This window comes from Primulina tabacum, chromosome 5 (genome assembly GCF_025594145.1).
Source record: "Primulina tabacum isolate GXHZ01 chromosome 5, ASM2559414v2, whole genome shotgun sequence".
NCBI lineage: Eukaryota > Viridiplantae > Streptophyta > Magnoliopsida > Lamiales > Gesneriaceae > Primulina > Primulina tabacum.
The window spans coordinates 40,568,132-40,586,254 of record NC_134554.1 but is presented as its reverse complement, the minus strand read 5'-3'; the positions used below and the strand labels follow the sequence as shown (position 1 = coordinate 40,586,254).

Sequence of the window (18,123 nt, the reverse complement as noted above, 5' to 3'; positions counted from 1 at the left end):
AGGGAGGAAGACAGAGGCAAAAGCTGGAGAAATTCCTCAACACACGCCACAAATCACTGAGAATTCCTTTCACTCATCCTTAATTTTGTTTTCTTCTATGAACTTAAATATGACTTTTCACTTCTATTTTGAATTCATGGTATAATTTTCTTTAGGCTAAGACCACAATAGGACCAAACAATATTTTGTCTGATATTTGGTTTATTTTCAATATATTATTTTCCTTAATTTTAATTATTGATTGATGTTGGTTTAATATTTCTTGTTAATAACCTGATCAACTATTTACATGTCTGTTGATTAATTAAAAATCGAAAGATGATTGGTTAAAGATAGCAACAAAAACGTCATCAACACATGGTTAAACTGACTAGAAATAGTATTCGGTGTCAGTGTGCGGTTTTAGGTGAAAACTAAAATTTCACGAATATTTAATGCATTTAGATCTAAATAAATTCAATTAGAAATAATTGGACTGTTAGATTTAAATAGGTTTATTAACTCGAGGAATCGTTTAATAAATAAATTTGGGGATTTCACCGTGATTGTCAAGAATTAAATAATTAATTGAATTTAAACACGTGTCAACATAGTAGAGTTTGGTACCGTTGTGTGTCTTAGTTATTTATTTGAATTTGAATCCTCCTTGATATTTGAATCCCTCGTTTTAAATTGGAATTATTTTATTTAAAGTTTAGATTAATAATCCACATATCATCTTTTTATTTATTTTGTCTAACTTAAGTTAAGTGATACAAATTATAGTGATTAAATATTAGTCTCTGTGGGATCGATACTTGGACTCATCATCCATTTACTATAACTTGACCTAGTCCGCTTGCTAGATTTATTCTCAACCGAAATCGTCGGTCAAGTTTTTGGCGCCGTTGCCGGGGACTAATTTATTTAATATTAGAATAAAATATTTGCTTGAGACTAGACTATTTTTTTTATTTTCAAAAAAAATTCATCGATTTTTATCTAATTTATTTAATTATATTTATTTTATTGCGAGGTACTTCGAGATGAATCATCGGGGAGTGTTCACGAATTTTGCGCAACAATACTCAGAACCATTCTATGCTGCTTGGGGGAGATTCAATGATCTGGCAAACAACTTTCGGTTTCATGATTTGTCAAACTACACTCTTATTCAATTTTTCTATTTTGGTTTGGATGAGGCAACAAGAAGTTGGGTAAATTATGTGGCTTTGGCAACTGGTAGTCACTTATTTAATAGAAAATACAACAGTGCGATGCACTTGTTAAATGATATGGCAGATTTCGACTACCACTGACATTGTGATCCTTCACTGCAGGGTTCGAGTCAGCAATATCCTCCACAATTTTGCCCCAATTTTGTAAACCAACCATTTGAGCAACAAGAAGAGCGTAGTGCACATTTAGATGAAATCATGGCCCAGTGGGAGAAGATGGTCAACTCTTTGTGTTTCATCGATGAACAGATTGAGCTTTTAATGCAACCAGTGTCCGAAATCCACCAAGAGGACGAAGCGATTTTTTTCGATCAATTAATGACCAATCAGGTATGGGTGAATGATGACAACTCAAACAATAAAGGTTTGGAGAGTGATTCAAATCATGTAGAAACTTCATATGAATCTGAACTTCCACAAGTATTATAGCTGGAGGAAGAAGAGTTCTTCGAGGAATCTCTATGCGAAAATGAGGCAGAAGAGAAGTTGGAGGATGTAGAGGAACAAAAGGCGAATGATTAAAACTCATATAGGGTTTTATCATATATTCCACCAGCAGATTCTTTATTTCCATCAACCCAAACTCAAGAATATTATATCTTTTACGAGCTTTATCATGGATTGGATTGTTCTTCCCCTAATAATCAATTTTTGCCGAGTGTTGTTGGAGCGACGAGCTTACAATGTCAATATCATGCCAAGCTTGAGGGCACACACAATCAAGACCCATATGTAATATTGTATGATATTTACTATGGGCGGAAGCCGCTATTTGAAGGCTGTTTCTCCATTGTCTAGCTATAGACAATCAATTTAGCGCTTGTTGGGAGGCAACCCAATGATTTATTTTATTTTGTTTCATTTATTTTTTTATTTTTACTTTTTTATTTGGTTAGTTTAATCTTATGTGATTTTGGTGTGTGTAGGGAATATTGGAATGAAATGAGATGATTTCGATTCTGGAAAAGCTAAACTGTTGAAATAAAATATTTCCAGCAGTGAGGAATTCTACCATCCCCATGTACCACTCCATGGAACCTAAAGCAACATTGCCAGGGAAGTGTTCTCTTACTATTCTGCATCTAAATTTTATATTCCTTTTGAATGACATGACACTGAGGACAGTGTAAGTATAAAGTGTGGGAAGGAATTTGTGTTTGGTTTCACGTCACAACACTTAGCATATGCTTAAATATTTAATCCTCGAGCATGAAAATTTTTCTGGTTATTCTTTGAGAAACTGCACTTGTGATTACATGACATACTAATTGATTTTCTAGATTTTTGATCACTCAAGAGATTGAATCACACCTAGAACTGATTGAGATGAGCTGTAGTTGAAGCCAAAGGATTTGAGCACAAACTAGTTTTGTATCATATTTTGAGACATAATCTATGCACTTTAGGTCATACTTACATGAATTAATCGTGAATTGACAAGAGGTGAGCTCATAAAAAATAAAAAAATTGGAAAAAATAGAAAAAAGAAGAAGAAGAAATAATCTAGAACTTAGTCTGATTATCTTTCGAGGCGAAAATACGGAGGAGAATGACTTAGGGATGATTTAGGCGAGTTTTGGACTGTTTGAGCCTTTCGAGCCTACCCAATGCATCATTTATATCCTTAGTATCCCCTTTTGAGCCTAATAAATCGAATGGAGTGTGTCAAAGACATACAATTAGCCCCCATTCGTATTCCTTCAAAATCCCACATCAACTACCCAATTTTAACTCATACACTATTCACCTACCTTAATTTTGAGAGAAATAAACCTCTTTAGCGCTTTAAAATTTGCAATTACTCTCATGTGTTGATAATTGATAAGAAAAATTGGAGGAGTTTGAAAAAAATCATGAAGAATGAGAAAGTAGTTGATGAAAAAATATATATATACATAATGAAAAGAGGAGGAGGAATGAATGTTGTATGATGTGGTGATTGAAAAAAAAAACTAAAAGGGAATGTTGTTGAAGATTGTAAAAAAGCTGGAGGAAGAAAAAAAAAGGGAATATAAACGAAAGTACAAGGAATATGAAAAAATTAGATGGAGGATGATGAAACTCAATAAGGAGGAAGATAAGAGATGAAGGAATGCGTTGAAGAAATAATTATTTATTTTCTCTCATTTTGAATATCCCTACCTTTATTGTAGCCGTGAGCCGTGGCCTAACGTTATAAGCTTAAAAAAACCTATTGACCGGGTCATATTCCTCCAACATTTAGTGGAAAAAGGTATGAAAGACAAGCTTATGGAAAGTTTCTTAGAAAAAAATTCAGAAAATATGAGCACTCCTTGTACTAAAACACCTTTGAGGAATATGAGTTTTGACTTCCACACTACACACGTCTCATTATCTTGATCTTTTCTAGTGAATGCTTGAGTTTTTTTAAAAGTTGCAACGAAAGTGAATTTTATGATTTTTGAATTGTGATCTTTTGATTGAGTGTGACGGAATTTGGAAGGTTGAAAAGTGTTGATTGTATCAATTTTGTGGTGAATCATTGAATATTCCTCGGTTATATTTTTATTCTTTTATTTGTTCGAGGACGAACAAAAGCTAAGTGTAGGGGGATTGATAAGCCCAAATCTTATAGAGATTTTAGGGATTTTATTTTATAATATTTGTGCTTATCTAGAATTATTATCCCTAATTTTGTGCTTATCTTAATTAATTTTATACTGATTGTAGATTTGAATAGAAGAGGAAAAAATGCCTAATTGAGAGAGAAGATGATTTTATAAAATTTCAAAGGAAACGAGATATCAAAAGAAAGGAAATAAAATATTCTCATTCCTTGATAATATTGAAAATTTAGAAAAATCTATATAAATATTGATAAATATCTTATCTATATTTTTTATACTTGACATGAGCTTAAAATATTTGAAAGAGGAGGCTCATTGAGAAGAATAAAAAGGGGCAGAAGCGTAACAGGAGAAGAGGGCGCAAAAAGAGAAAAAAATCAGCGCGGAAGAGAGAGGAAGAGAAGCAAGGAGGAAGAGAGAGAGAAAGCGTACAGAGACGTGAACAGAGAGAGAAAAGAAGAGAGGTAGAGGAGAGAGAAGAAAGGAAAGAGAACGGAAGTGAACAGTAGGGAGGAGATCCATAACAGCAGAGGAGAGAGGCAGAAGAGAGAAGACGGAAGTGCAGAACAGAAGACTAACGAAAGACAAAACCAGGAAGGAAGAAGAGAAAAAAAACAGGGAGGAAGACAGAGGCAAAAGCTGGATAAATTCCTCAACACACGCCACAAATTATTGAGAATTCCTTTCACTCATCCTTAATTTTGTTTTCTTCTATGAACTTAAATATGACTTTTCACTTCTATTTTGAATTCATGGAATAATTTTCTTTAGGCTAAGACCACAATAGGGCCAAACAATATTTTTTCTGATATTTGGTTTATTTTCAATATATTATTTTTCTTGATTTTAATTATTGATTGATGTTGGTTTAATATTTCTTGTTAATAACCTGATCACCTATTTACATGTCTGTTGATTAATTAAAAATCGAAAGATGATTGGTTAAATATAGCAACAAAACGTCATCAACACATGGTTAAACTGACTAGAAATAGTATTCGGTTTCAGTGTGCGGTTTTAGGTGAAAACTAAAATTTCACGAATATTTAATGCATTTAGATCTAAATAAATTCAATTAGAAATAATTGGACTGTTAGATTTAAATAGATTTATTAACTCGAGGAATCGTTTAATAAATAAATTTGGGGATTTCACCGTGATTGTCAAGAATTAAATAATTAGTTGAATTTAAACACGTGTCAACATAGTAGAGTTTGGTACCGTTGTGTGTCTTAGTTATTTATTTGAATTTGAATCCCTCCTTGATATTTGAATCCCTCGTTTTTAATTGGAATTATTTTATTTAAAGTTTAGATTAATAATCCACATATCATCTTTTTATTTATTTTGTCTAGCTTAAGTTAAGTGATATAAATTCTAGTGATTAAATATTAGTCTCTATGGGATCGATACTTGGACTCATCATCCATTTACTAAAACCTGACCTAGTCAGCTTGCTAGATTTATTCCCAACCGAAATCGTCGGTCAAGCATGCCAAACACTTGAGATTAGTTCTTCAAATTCTTCAAAAGAAGCAGTTGTACGCCAAGCTATCCAAGTGTGAGTTTTGGTTAGATAGAGTTGTGTTTCTGGGCCATGTCATATCTCAACATGGTATTTCTGTCGATCCAAGTAAAGTGGAAGCAGTTCTGAACTGGGCACGACCGACCAATGTGCCAGAGATTCGTAGTTTCATGGGTTTAGCTGGTTATTACCGGAGATTTATCGAAACTTTCTCAAAGATTGCTAGACCTATCACTCAACTGACTCAGAAAAATCAGAGATTCATTTGGTCTGATGAATGTGAGTCAAGTTTTGTTGAGTTGAAGAAGAGATTGACTTCTGCACCAGTTCTTACCATTCCAAGTGGTTCTGGAGGATTCGTTGTTTGTACTGACGCATCAAATAGAGGATTAGGTTGTGTACTGATGCAGCATGGCAGAGTTGTGGCCTATGGTTCTCGTCAGTTGAAACCGCATGAGTCTAAGTATCCTGTTCATGACTTGGAATTGGCTGCTATTGTTTTTGCTCTCAAGATTTGGAGGCATGGGGAGCAATTTGTAATCTATTCTGATCACAAGAGTTTGAAGTATCTGTTCTCTCAGTCAGATCTGAATATGAGACAGAGACTGTTGGATGGATCTTTTGAAAGATTATGATTGTGAGATCTAGTATCATCTAGAAAAAGTGAATGTCATTGCCGATGCTTTGAGTCGTAAGGTTGTTGATGTTAATTTATCCTCGATTCGTGTTTTTAAGTTACGAGAGGATATTTGCACCTCTGGGTTGAATTTTCAAGTCCAAGGTAATTCTGTTTGTGTGTCTCAGATTTTTATTGAGCTAGAGTTGATTCAGATTGTAAAGTCAGCTCAGAAAACTGATGATCGAGTTCTGAAATCTTATGAGTTAGTATCTCAAGGACACCAATCTGGTTTCTCAATTCACTCAGATGATTCTCTTCGGTCTGAATGGTAGATTGGTTGTCCCAGATATTCCTGAAGTGCGTACAGCCATCCTTGAAGAAGCTCATTGTACTCGATATAGTATCCACCCAGGAGGAAGGAAAATGTATCATATTCTACGGCCTCAGTTTTGGTGGAAGAATATGAAAAAGGATGTGGCTGAGTTTGTGTCTCGTTGTATGATCTGTCAACAAGTCAAAGCAGAACGAATGAGACCTGGAGGATTACTGCATAGTCTTGAGGTTCCTCGGTTGAACTGGGAGCACGTGGCTATGGATTTTGTCACGCATTTGCCAGGTACTTCTCGTCATTTCGATGTCATTTGGGTGATTGTCGACAGATTATCTAAGTCGGCACACTTTATTCCATATGAGAGGACGTATTCGTACAAGAAAATGGCTCGTCTGTATATTGAAAATGTTGTGAAACTTCATGGAGTTCCAGTTGCAATAGTCTCAGATCGTGACCCTAGATTCACATCAAAGTTTTGGACTAGTTTTCAAAAAGAAGTGGGTACACGACTTGCGATGAGTACTGCGTACCATCCTCAGATCGATGGTCAGACAGAGCGTACGATCCAGACACTCGAGGATCTGCTTCGAGCAGCGGTCATGGATTTTAAAGACAGTTGGCAGGAAGCTTTACCACTAGTAGAATTTTCATATAACAACAGTTTCTAGGTGACTATTGGTAAGGCTCCTTTTGAAGCTTTGTACGGCAAACGGTGTCGATCACCTCTTTGTTGGGATGAATTTTGTGAGAAGCAGTTGACTGGACCTGAGATTGTCCAGGAAATGCATGATAAAGTCCAGTTGATTCGTCAGAGAATGAAAGCTGCTCAAGATCGTCAAGCTAGTTATACGAACAGACGTCGTCGACCTCTAGAATTTCAAGTTGGAGATTTTGTGTTTCAGAGAATCTCTCCGTTTAGAGGTGTTGTTCGTTTTGGTATGAGAGGTAAGTTGTCACCTCGTTTTGTTGGCCCCTACAAGATTGTTGAGCGTATTGGGACTTGCGCTTATCGTTTGGATTTGCCCCAGTCATTGTCTGGCATCCACGATGTTTTCCATGTTTCTATGTTGCGTAAGTATGAGCCCGATCCGTCTCATGTGATTCAGCCTGATGAGGTTGAACTTGATCCGTCTCTATCGTATACTGAGTATCCTGTTTGTATCTTGGATCGTAAAGATAATGTTTTACGCAATAAAGTTATTCCACTTGTACGTGTTCTGTGGTCGAGGCATGGTGTAGAAGAATCAACGTGGAAACAGAAGAGAAGATGAGAGCATCTTATCCATATCTGTTTGATTCCTAATAATGTATTGTTGGTTTCGTATTGTGTGTAAGATGTATGTGTATCAACAGAAATTTCGAGGACGAAATTTGTTTTTAAGGGGTGGAGAAGTGTAAGGCCATGTAATTAATTATCCGGTAATTTGGCATAATTAGAATAATTATTGAGTTGTAAATTAAAATAATTATTTATGCCAAATAAATTCAAGAAGTGTGTTAAAAAAATATGTATTTTAGAATATCGGAGAATTTAACGATATAAAATACATATAGAGTTTAAATAACACACGAGAGAAAATAAATTCAGACCGGGATAAATGAGCTTGGGTTACTATTTTGGTGATCCATTATTATTAAATACATGCAATACACACCTACCTCATTCAAGAAGAGAGAAAACGAGATAAGAAAGAAGAAAACCCATTTCCCTCAACCCCATTCCCGTCACCCTTGGAGCAACCGTGGCAAAATCGCGATATCTCCTCCGTCCGGCGTCGAAATCTCGATCGATCTGAAGGGGTGTCTTCCTAACATCCTAGGCTTCGATTCAAGTCAAAAATCACGAATTTTGAGCGAGGAAGCGAGCAGATCGAAGCTCCATTTCGTGAGCCCTGTTTCTGTGCAGTATTTTGGTGAGTTCAGTTCTTATGCTTCTGAAATTCGAAGTTTTGTGTATTGTGCGTTAAGAATCTCGACTTGTGGTTCAAATAGAACTTGTAGCTCTGTTTGTTAGCTTTCTTTAGGCGCTAGAATAATCAAATTTCGATAAGAAACGGATTTGTTATTATTTTTCTACCAAATGTGCCAAAATCGAATTCTGCAATTGTGCTGTGCAGGACACCTACTGTAATTCGAGTTTTTGTCAATTATGCGCTCAGGATTCTGGACTTGTGATTCAAATAAGAGTTGTAGAGCTATGTGTTGTCCTCGTAATGATATAAGATTCGTTAAATTCCATTAAGAATTGAGCAAGTTATGCTTGTTTTTCTGGAACTGCTCAGTGTATGAGATTCTGTCCGCAAATTCGGAAGTAGCAGCGAGTTCTTGAAAATTCTGAGAATAATCTACTGAGATTCTGAAGATGGTTTCAACTAAAGAAACTTAGATAATTGAGTTATCTTTCATTTCCAATTGGCGGATATTGATTTGAGTTAATATTGAGCGAGATACGAATTTTATGCTCTTTTGTGCCAAATCGAACATTGGTATGGATTGTAGTTTTCATGATCAGCTTATTGTGGTTTTGTTTAGGCCGAGGGTCTTGAAGAGAAGTTGATATTGGAGTTTCAAGTTGGTATAGGTATGTTACAGCTCGGTTACATACGACGGTAAAACATAAATTATGTTTAATTATCATTCTGTGTTACATGGATCGTGTTTATGACTTGTTGACTGTTGTAAATTGTTAAATCCCTTCGTTGTGATCTATGTTTATTATTATGACATATTATTGGCATTTAGCATCGGGCATACAGTTATGACATTCATGTTGAGCCATATCGTTCTTGTTAGCCTATTGTTGATATCCGTTGTTATCTGGCACTGTTGTTTATCTCGGGATCATTGTGTGGCTGATAGGCCTATACACATGAGACAGTAGATATGATTGAAAAATCCCATGGTTAGTGCAGCCTTTTGAGGTGAGCGTTGAGATTGTGTCATCTAGTTTGTTCTGTTGTGCCATCCTGTTATATCGTATCAGCTGTATGTAGGCCGAGTCAGGGGTTGTTATTCAGCACAGCTTGGCATACCTCGCATACTTGGCAGGGCGGTTTAGCTGCATGACGATGTAGCTCCCCTGTGTTGTTGCTCGAGTTATCGTACCGTTTGTTGGCTCAAGTTATCCCGATTATTCGTTGAGCCTTTCATGCATTGCATATCACATTTCATTATATGATTATGCATGATTTATGTTATTGTTGTTATTGTTGGACTGTTTCATACCAGAATCCTAACCTCAGTTTTTTTCTAGGGGAGGCTGTTGTGGTTGATATTGGGCATCATGGTAGATTTCCCGAGTCGTTTTGCAGTATCAGGCCGAGGTTCCGCCAGTGGAGCTCGGGATTGAGGTTGGATTGCTTGGTTCTGTTCAGTGGAGTCTCCCAGTTAGTCTATGTATGTCTTGAGTTTATTCAGTCTTGTATTTTATTTTATTTGCCGGGGAGATGCCCCGTGTATCTGTAGTGGTATTTGGTGGTTTTGTGATGTTTTGAGTCGTCTCTGAGATTCTTTTGATCTGGTGAGTAATTGGTAAGTTTTAATTTATGCTTAGTCCTGGCTAGTGCGGCTATAGGTTGTTTAACTTGGGTTTTTAATTTAATGACTCTAGTTGGAGTATATTTTGATATAAACTGCTGTTTGATTTTCGGGAAGTCCTACTTACAGGGAGGTCATGCCGAATTTTTTTAGGCCCTCAGATCCGTTTTAAAGTATTTTAACCCTTTTTCCGCTGCAGCTTTAAGTCAAACCATTATTGTTTAATCATTAATTGTCATTAGAGTAAATGAGCCTCACAAATATGACCTTTTAGAAAGTTTCTGTATTGTTTCTGATATTGAAACGGTCATTTCCGCCTTACTGGTCACTTTTTCCGAGCCTAACTTATTTTGAAGTTTTTGTTCAGTTGGGCTCTTCAGCTAGACTGATCATTCAATTTGGCTCGTATGCTAGTATGGTCATTCAATTTGGCTAGTATACTCAACTGGTCATTCAGTTTTGCACATTTGTTAAACTAAACCCGCTAAATACTCAACTAGTCATTCAGTTCTGCTCATTTTCTAAACTCAACCTACTAAACTGGTCATTCAGTTTTGTTCATCTGCTAAACTAATCATTCAGTTTTTCTCGTTATTGCTTATTTTGCGTGCGTAGAACTTGTATCGTCATCGTCATTTATCAGCATCTTACACTCTGATTCAGATTTTGACTTGTGAATATGATTTGTCATCGTCTTAGTTTCGTAACACATTTTGAATCGTTTCATTTGGATAATCGAGCTAATCAAGCTGACCAAAATACCACAACTATGATGTCCAACTGATTATTGTTTTCGTGCAATCCGTTTGATCTTGCAACCATTTGTTTGTCTAGATAATATCCTATGTAGCCCAAATAACTTGAAATACACCTTGTCCCAAATTGAGTTTTCTATTAGTTGGTTTCGACGTTTGTCATTTGTATGATTGAGATGTTAGATATCATCAAAACACTGATAATCGTCAGATTTTCATTTTGGCTAAATTCGAGTTTCGGCTTCCAACTTGATATAGTAATTACATACTTGATTAAATATGTTAGAAATACAATAACAAATTTTATTATTATCAAAATCAAAATTTCTTTTGTTTCTCAACTCAATATAATCTATAACTATATTGTGGGCATATTAGTGGTAAGTGATGATTTTTTTGTACTTATCAATATCACCATGTCCATTTTGGTAATTGACATTGTGATATATGAATAATATATGAATTTTTTATTATTTGCCAAATTACTCCGTTTCATTTAATAACTACCATTTTACCATTGGCAATTTTATGATGATAGTATCGATGTTTATATAAAATTGAATTAATCTTATAAAATTCGGAAATAATTTTTATTTTCAATTTATATTTCAAATAGCTCACAAACAACTTAGAATATTTCAAGTTGAGCTCAAACATTAGCAACATTCGAGCCAAAAATATTTAATTATTCGAAAAAAAATTTGAACTCGAATTCTAATCTTAATTTTTTTTGTATTTGGCTCGATTTAATTCTTTTGAACTCCATCATATTAATCAAAGCGCGATCATAACATTACAATATTAGATGTATTTAATATAAAAAAATATTTAAAAAATGATATAAACAAAAATAAATTTTAAAAATAACAAAAATTTGCCAAAATAATTATTTTAATTATTATAAAAAATCTTAGAAAATGTTTAATTTAATGAGGTATGTTTATGAAAATTTATGTTTGTACCAATCCGATCATTTATATCTCAGCGTTTCGTAAAAAATTTATATTACACTTTAATTTGTATTTTTACAAGAAATTTGAATTTCCGAGAATATATATGTCCGAGTCAAATAAATGCAACTTTCGGCTACATACGCCTAAATGGACCAAAATATTTACATTTTCAACGATAATTAATACACAAAAAATCTTGTTATACTGTATTATTGGACATATCTTCTATTTGGATTATCCATAAAAAATTATTATTTGTTTTGCCAAAATGTATTATTTTTTATTTTAAGTATATGTATAATTGACTCATGTCATGAATAAATATACGTGAGATCGTGTCAGATTAATATTATCGCTTTTTATGTCCTTAATAATGAAACTTCGATGAAGAAAACCGAATCTAGAAATCAAAGAAAAATGGTATTTAATTTGTTAACATGGTCAACGTGAAATGTGATTTGTGTGCATATACAATGTATATTGTATTATTTATTTGGAGTTATTAAAATAAAATTTATGTGAGATTATATTAGGGTTTTCCATTTCACGATAATTTACTAGTATTAATCTACAATAACAATTTTTAATCGATGATTCAATGCATATGTAATTTGAATCAACCGAGACATGTTACCTAACAATATTAAATTTGTTTATTTCTTTATCAAAATTAACATACGTTTATTATTTGTAATATATAAAAATATGATATCATACTTTGTGATTCTAATTAAATTTCACGAAATTGTTCATGTCCTTTTAGAAAAGTAATAATATTTTTCATTTAATAAATTATATCTAATTTACTTCTCAAAAGTGCAAAATTCAATAATTTTCTATACAAATTAAAAATATGCTTAATATAATTACATCATTATCTTTCTTTGAAAATCATTGATCATCACCCAAACGATTATTACAAACTGCAATAAATAATCATAAATATTTTCAATATAATTGTTCGTAATTTTATAAAAAAAATTATAAATTCCACAAACACTTACCCATAAAAAATCAATTGTACAAACATGTAATGCATGTGTGAACAATAATCATAGTATTTTGTTTTAATTGGTTGAACCATGTAACACTCAATATACATGAATGCAATATTTCTTCAAAAATTAGTCTATTATGAGATACAGATTTTTATCCGTGAGACGGGTAAACTCTGCTCATATTTACAATAATAAGTAATATTTTTGACATAATAATAAATTTATTTTCATAAGTGACTCGAATTGGAGATTCGTCTTACAAAATTTTTCTGCTCTTTTCAAATACCTATAGAAATTTATGACTGATTTACAAGTAGTGCCAATTAGTTACGTGTAGACAATATTATCTGTGGTCGTTAATTGTATTAGTCACCATCAAATTAGTTTGTGTTACGTTTCCTATGTGTAGACAAAATTTTCAGATTACATACACGAGATATAATCTGTGTATCGCATGAGTAAAATACTAGTACTTAATAACATGTTTCTTTCACAATGGAGAAAGAATTAAATCCTCAAACTGCAACTGCAACTGCAACTGCAACTGCAACAACGGTGATATCAAAACTCCACATCGTAATCGAAATAAAATAACATAGAATAAAAAATTGGTCAAATATATATTGGACAAATAACATTAAGAACCCCTATAACAATTTTAAAAAAAAAAACATAAACCTCTATACAAAATTAATGATATTTTATAACCTTAATTTTTTAAGTTGAGGCATAAAAATCCATGTAAATGACGCAAATGTATCTGATTTTTTTAAAACAAGAAGTTTTAAAATATCTTAAATTTGACATACAAAGTTTTATGCTTTTTTTAATTTTAATAATGCACAGGGGTGATAAATGTAATTTGCTCCATCTATATTACATGTGGTGATATATGTGAAAAATGGGTGATTTTTTAAAATATGTAATGTATGACTGAGCGCTTCTCGTTTTACCAAAAGTTATAGCCGGTGGTAATGATACAACTCGAATCTTTTAAACCGCACAGCAGCTCACGCACCACGGTTCGATCGCTCTACCAAGCAGGGACAATTATTGCACCCAACAATCTCTCTCCCAATAATTGCACTCCTTGCAATCAATGGGAATCGACCCGTGACCTTTGCTCTGATACCAATTGTAGGACCGAGCGCTTACCGCTTTACCAAAAGTTATAGCTAGTGGTAATGATGCAATTCAAATCTTTTAAACCGCACAGCAGCTCAAGCACCAAGATTCGATCGCTCTATCAAACAAAAACAATTATTGCACCCAACATGTAAATTCATAAGTAAATAGATATCAATATAATAAAAGATATAACAAAAACGTCGAAAATAATAAAAAAAATAAGGAAAACTTATCTCAGCAATAATATGCAGATAATAAAACGAAATTTCTCAAATAATTTTGAATTTAATAAAAAAAATATTATCCATGTTTATCTTAGTCACTATTTTATCTATTCAAAATCATAAATATTTTTACAAGCATATTGTAATTAAAAAATCATGAAAGAAGCATAATCATGTCTTTATCACATTTGATAGACTTAATTTAATGCGGTGATGATAGTCAAAACCAGTAGATCTCGTTAAGTGAAACCAGAAGACTATAAAAACAGAAGTTCTCTTGACGTCTTAACTAAGCAGTACTCGAAAGTTTAGAAAAACAGAAGCAGAACTTGACTCACTGCTAGAAACAGAACCTATCCTTGATATATTAAATGTTATCGTTACTTTACCAAGTACGAGTATTAAATGCTTCATTAATGCTGAACAGAGTCATTTAATACGCATTATCTATTTTAGTATGTAACAAGACTGATTGTTCTAAAGCCTTTTTGCAGGAACTACTTTTAGCAATAAAGCTGTTTCTATCAGAAGTCAAAGAAGCCGTTTTGATTATAGACGTTGGATTCAAGTTATCTATATATATGGATCAAACCCATCTGATGAACACAACGCTGATTCTTTTATCAACAAACATATTATCTATCCAACGTTACTTTGAGCAATCGCGAACCAATCGTTATCTTCAAGCTTAATTTGTAGAAAAGCACTACACGCTTAATATCTTACATCTGATCTTTGGAGATCATTTTGTACTGTTGTTTCTTCACCTCTTCTAGTAAAACGCCTTACGATATTCTTTTGAATAAGAGTTTGTAAACTGGAAAAAAGTCTTTTCCAGAACCTTGTCATACTGAATCATATTTTGTTGAGTTACTAAGAGTTTCAGTAGGCAAAGGATAAGTCCTGCTGAAGTGGGTGTGTATGAGTGTTGTACTGTAAAATCTAAAGTCTTTTAGTGATACATTCTGGAAACAGAAGAAGGGGAGACGTAGAAGATTTTATCTTCGAACTTCCAGAAACAACTACTGTTGTACTGCCTACTGTTATTACTGTTTTTCACCCTACTCCATTGTATTGTTTCCGCACTTATTATTGTGATCTGCTGGACGTAATTTTGAACAAGAACAGCTACAATCTCTAACAGGATTCTAGCACCCTTTTGCAAAATCTATCGGTAAAGGAAAGAGTTTATTCACCCCCCTCTAAACTCTACATCGATCCCCAAAAAGTGGTATCAAAGCATATTTTTCTTGTTCTGAATAATTTACAACAGTTATGGCACATTTTAGCAAGGTTCTCATGTTCTCAAAAGAAGACTTTGATGATTGGAAGATCCGGATGCAAGCCCACCTTGCAGCTCAAGATGATGACATGTGGTATGTCATCACAGATGGTCCATTAAAGATTTTAAAGCATAATACAGCTATTGCTGTTACTGATGGTGCGCCGCAAATGGTTGAAAAACCAAGAAGCGAATGGACTGGTGAAGATAAAAAGAAATCAAATCTCAACAACGTCGCGAAGGACATTCTTTATAAAACTCTTGATAAGAACACATTGAGAGCACTTGAAGGCCTATGAGTTCGAATTGGAAATAAGAAGTGGAGAAAAGCCCTCAACAAATCTACCAATCAAGGCTCTAGTGGCTGCTGCTGCTACTACTTCTGCTGCTGCTGCTGTTGTAGTTATTCCACAAACAGTACCTGCTACCATCATTGAGAGCACTTCTGAAAAGACTGCTGAAAAGATCAGCAATGATGCTATGTCTCTCTTTGTGAAGAAATATTCCAGATTTATGAAAAAGAATCACCGAGCTTACCAAAGTCCTAATCAGAACTTCAAGAAGGATTCACCACCTGGTGATATGGCGTGCTTTAACTGTGGAAATGTCGGTCACTTTATTGTTGATTGTCCAAAGCCCAAGAAGGATGACCAGAAGAAGAAGGAATACAAAAAGAATGACAAGAAATTCATAAAGAGACCGCAAAGCGATGATTGCTGAGGAAAGCAAGTCTAAATACGCGGATTCTAGTTCTGAGTCCTCTGACTCAAAAAGTCATTCTAGCAAAAGTGATGCAGAAGAGATCAAGTGTCTTATGGCGGATATTGAGCCAACCTCGACATCTGAAGAGGTACTTGACTTTGACTCTAACGCATTTACGTGGACTGATTTGATTAAAGCACTGCATGACATGGTGGAATAGTACTCAAGACTTTCTCAGTATTCGAGGAAGTTAAGACTGAAAATCAAAACTTAAAAATTCAAGTCAGTAAGTTCACTTGTTTGCAAGAGAATAACTGCAATAATTTAAAAGTTGAGATAAGTAAGTTAAGAACTGAGAATGATAGGGTTAATGCAAATTACCAGACGATGAAATCTGAGAATCAGAAGCTATCTATTCTGGTAAATGCATGGAACAAGTCTTCTGTTTCTTTAGAGAAGATGCAAGAGTTGCAGAAGCAATCCGGTGACAGAAGTGGTCTCGGATTCAGCAACAATGAAAGCACTTCTGAAACTAGTACCAAGCCAGAACTGGATAAAGGCAAAGGAAAATTCATTCACTTTGTCAAATCCAGTGTGGTATATGAACTTGAAGTACCAACTGTTCGAGTTGAAAGGAATGTAAATCAGTTGAACAGAAGAAAGCATTACGGTCTGGGTTATGTTGAACCTAAGGGGAGAGTTCACTAGAGTGCTGGATCCAGTAGAGGATTCAACTCAGGAAAACAACCCTCTATAAAGGTTAAAAACTACCAGTACTATAATTCTAGACCTGTTCAGAAGAGATACAGACCAGACAACACAAACAGAAGGGAAGAACAACATTCCAATATGCATACTGTTAGAAATAACAGACCTTCTGTTGCACACACCTGTTTGGATACCCGAAGTACAAGATCACCAAGAATTGTATAAATGTGGGTTCCTAAAGGATTGATAAGACTTGGAGCCAAATAGATTTGGGTACCAGATACTAAAATCTGTGTTTGCAGGAACAACAGAAGAAAATCAAAATCAGCAGCTCCACATGGTATCTGGATAGTGGATGCTCCAGACATATGACTGGACAGAAAAATCTGCTATAAGAAGTAATGAGTTGTACTGGACCAAAGATAACTTTTGGGGACAACTCAAAAGTAAAACAGTGGATAAGGGTAAGATTATCCATGGTAACTTAACTATCAATGATGTACTACTGGTTGAGAATCTCTATTATAATTTGATTAGCATCAATCAACTGTGTGATAATGGTTATTCTGTAGCTTTTCAGAAGCACACATGCATAGTTAAAGATTCTGCGAAGTCTACTGTATTAACTGGAAAGAGAGAAGGCAACACCTACAAAGTTTCATGGAACTTAGATCATGCTACTGTTTCTACATGTTTAGTTGCCTCTCTTGCTGATAAGCATTGGCTCTAGCACAAGAGATTGAATCACCTGAATTTCAAGTCAATCAATAATCTCAAGAAGCAAAACTTAGTTGATGGACTGCCCGATATTAACTTTGTTAAGAATCATGTATGTTCTGCATGTCAACTTGGAAAGCAGGTGAGATCTAGCTTCAAGAATAAAGGTAGTAAATCAACTTCAAGGTGTTTGGAATTATTGCATATGGATCTGTTTGGTCCAATCCCTATCATGAGCTTAGGGGGAATGAAGTATTCATTTGTTGTTATTGATGAATTTTCTATATTTACATGGGTAATATTTCTTACTGGAAAAGATCAAACCAGTAGTCTCCTGATCAAGCTTCTGAAAAAGATTCAAAATGAAAAATCAGTTTATGTCATTAAAATCAGAAGTGATCGGGGTACTAAGTTTACTAACAAGATTCTTGAGTTGTACTTAGATGAACAGGGCATTCATCATGAATATTCATCTGCCAGAATACCTCAACAGAATGGAGTGGCTGAGAGGAGAAACAGAACTCTTAAGGAAGCTTCTAGAACAATGCTAACAGATGCAGACATCTCTCAACGCTTCTGGGCAGAAGCAATCAACACAGCATGCTACACACAAAACAGAACCATGATCAACAAAAGGCACAATCAGACTCCATATGAAATATGAAAAGGGAGTAAGCCTAACGTATCTTATTTTCATGTATTTGGTTGCAGATGCTTTGTTCAGAACAACGGTAAAAATTATTTGTCTGCATTTGATTCAAAATCAGATGCTAGACTATTTCTTGGTTATTCAACAGTAAGCAAAGCTTTTAGAATTTTCAACAATAGAACTCTTAATG

At 34.2% G+C, this 18,123-nt stretch overlaps 1 long non-coding RNA gene across 1 annotated transcript; it reads left to right on the top strand.

Moving 5' to 3' along the window:
- The first annotated feature begins 7,976 nt into the window (after nucleotides 1-7,976).
- Nucleotides 7,977-9,757, top strand: LOC142545020 (uncharacterized). The gene is made up of 3 exons (XR_012820197.1): nucleotides 7,977-8,165; nucleotides 8,813-8,861; nucleotides 9,571-9,757. It is a non-coding gene; the product is annotated as an uncharacterized LOC142545020 (long non-coding RNA).
- The last annotated feature ends 8,366 nt before the right edge of the window (nucleotides 9,758-18,123 follow it).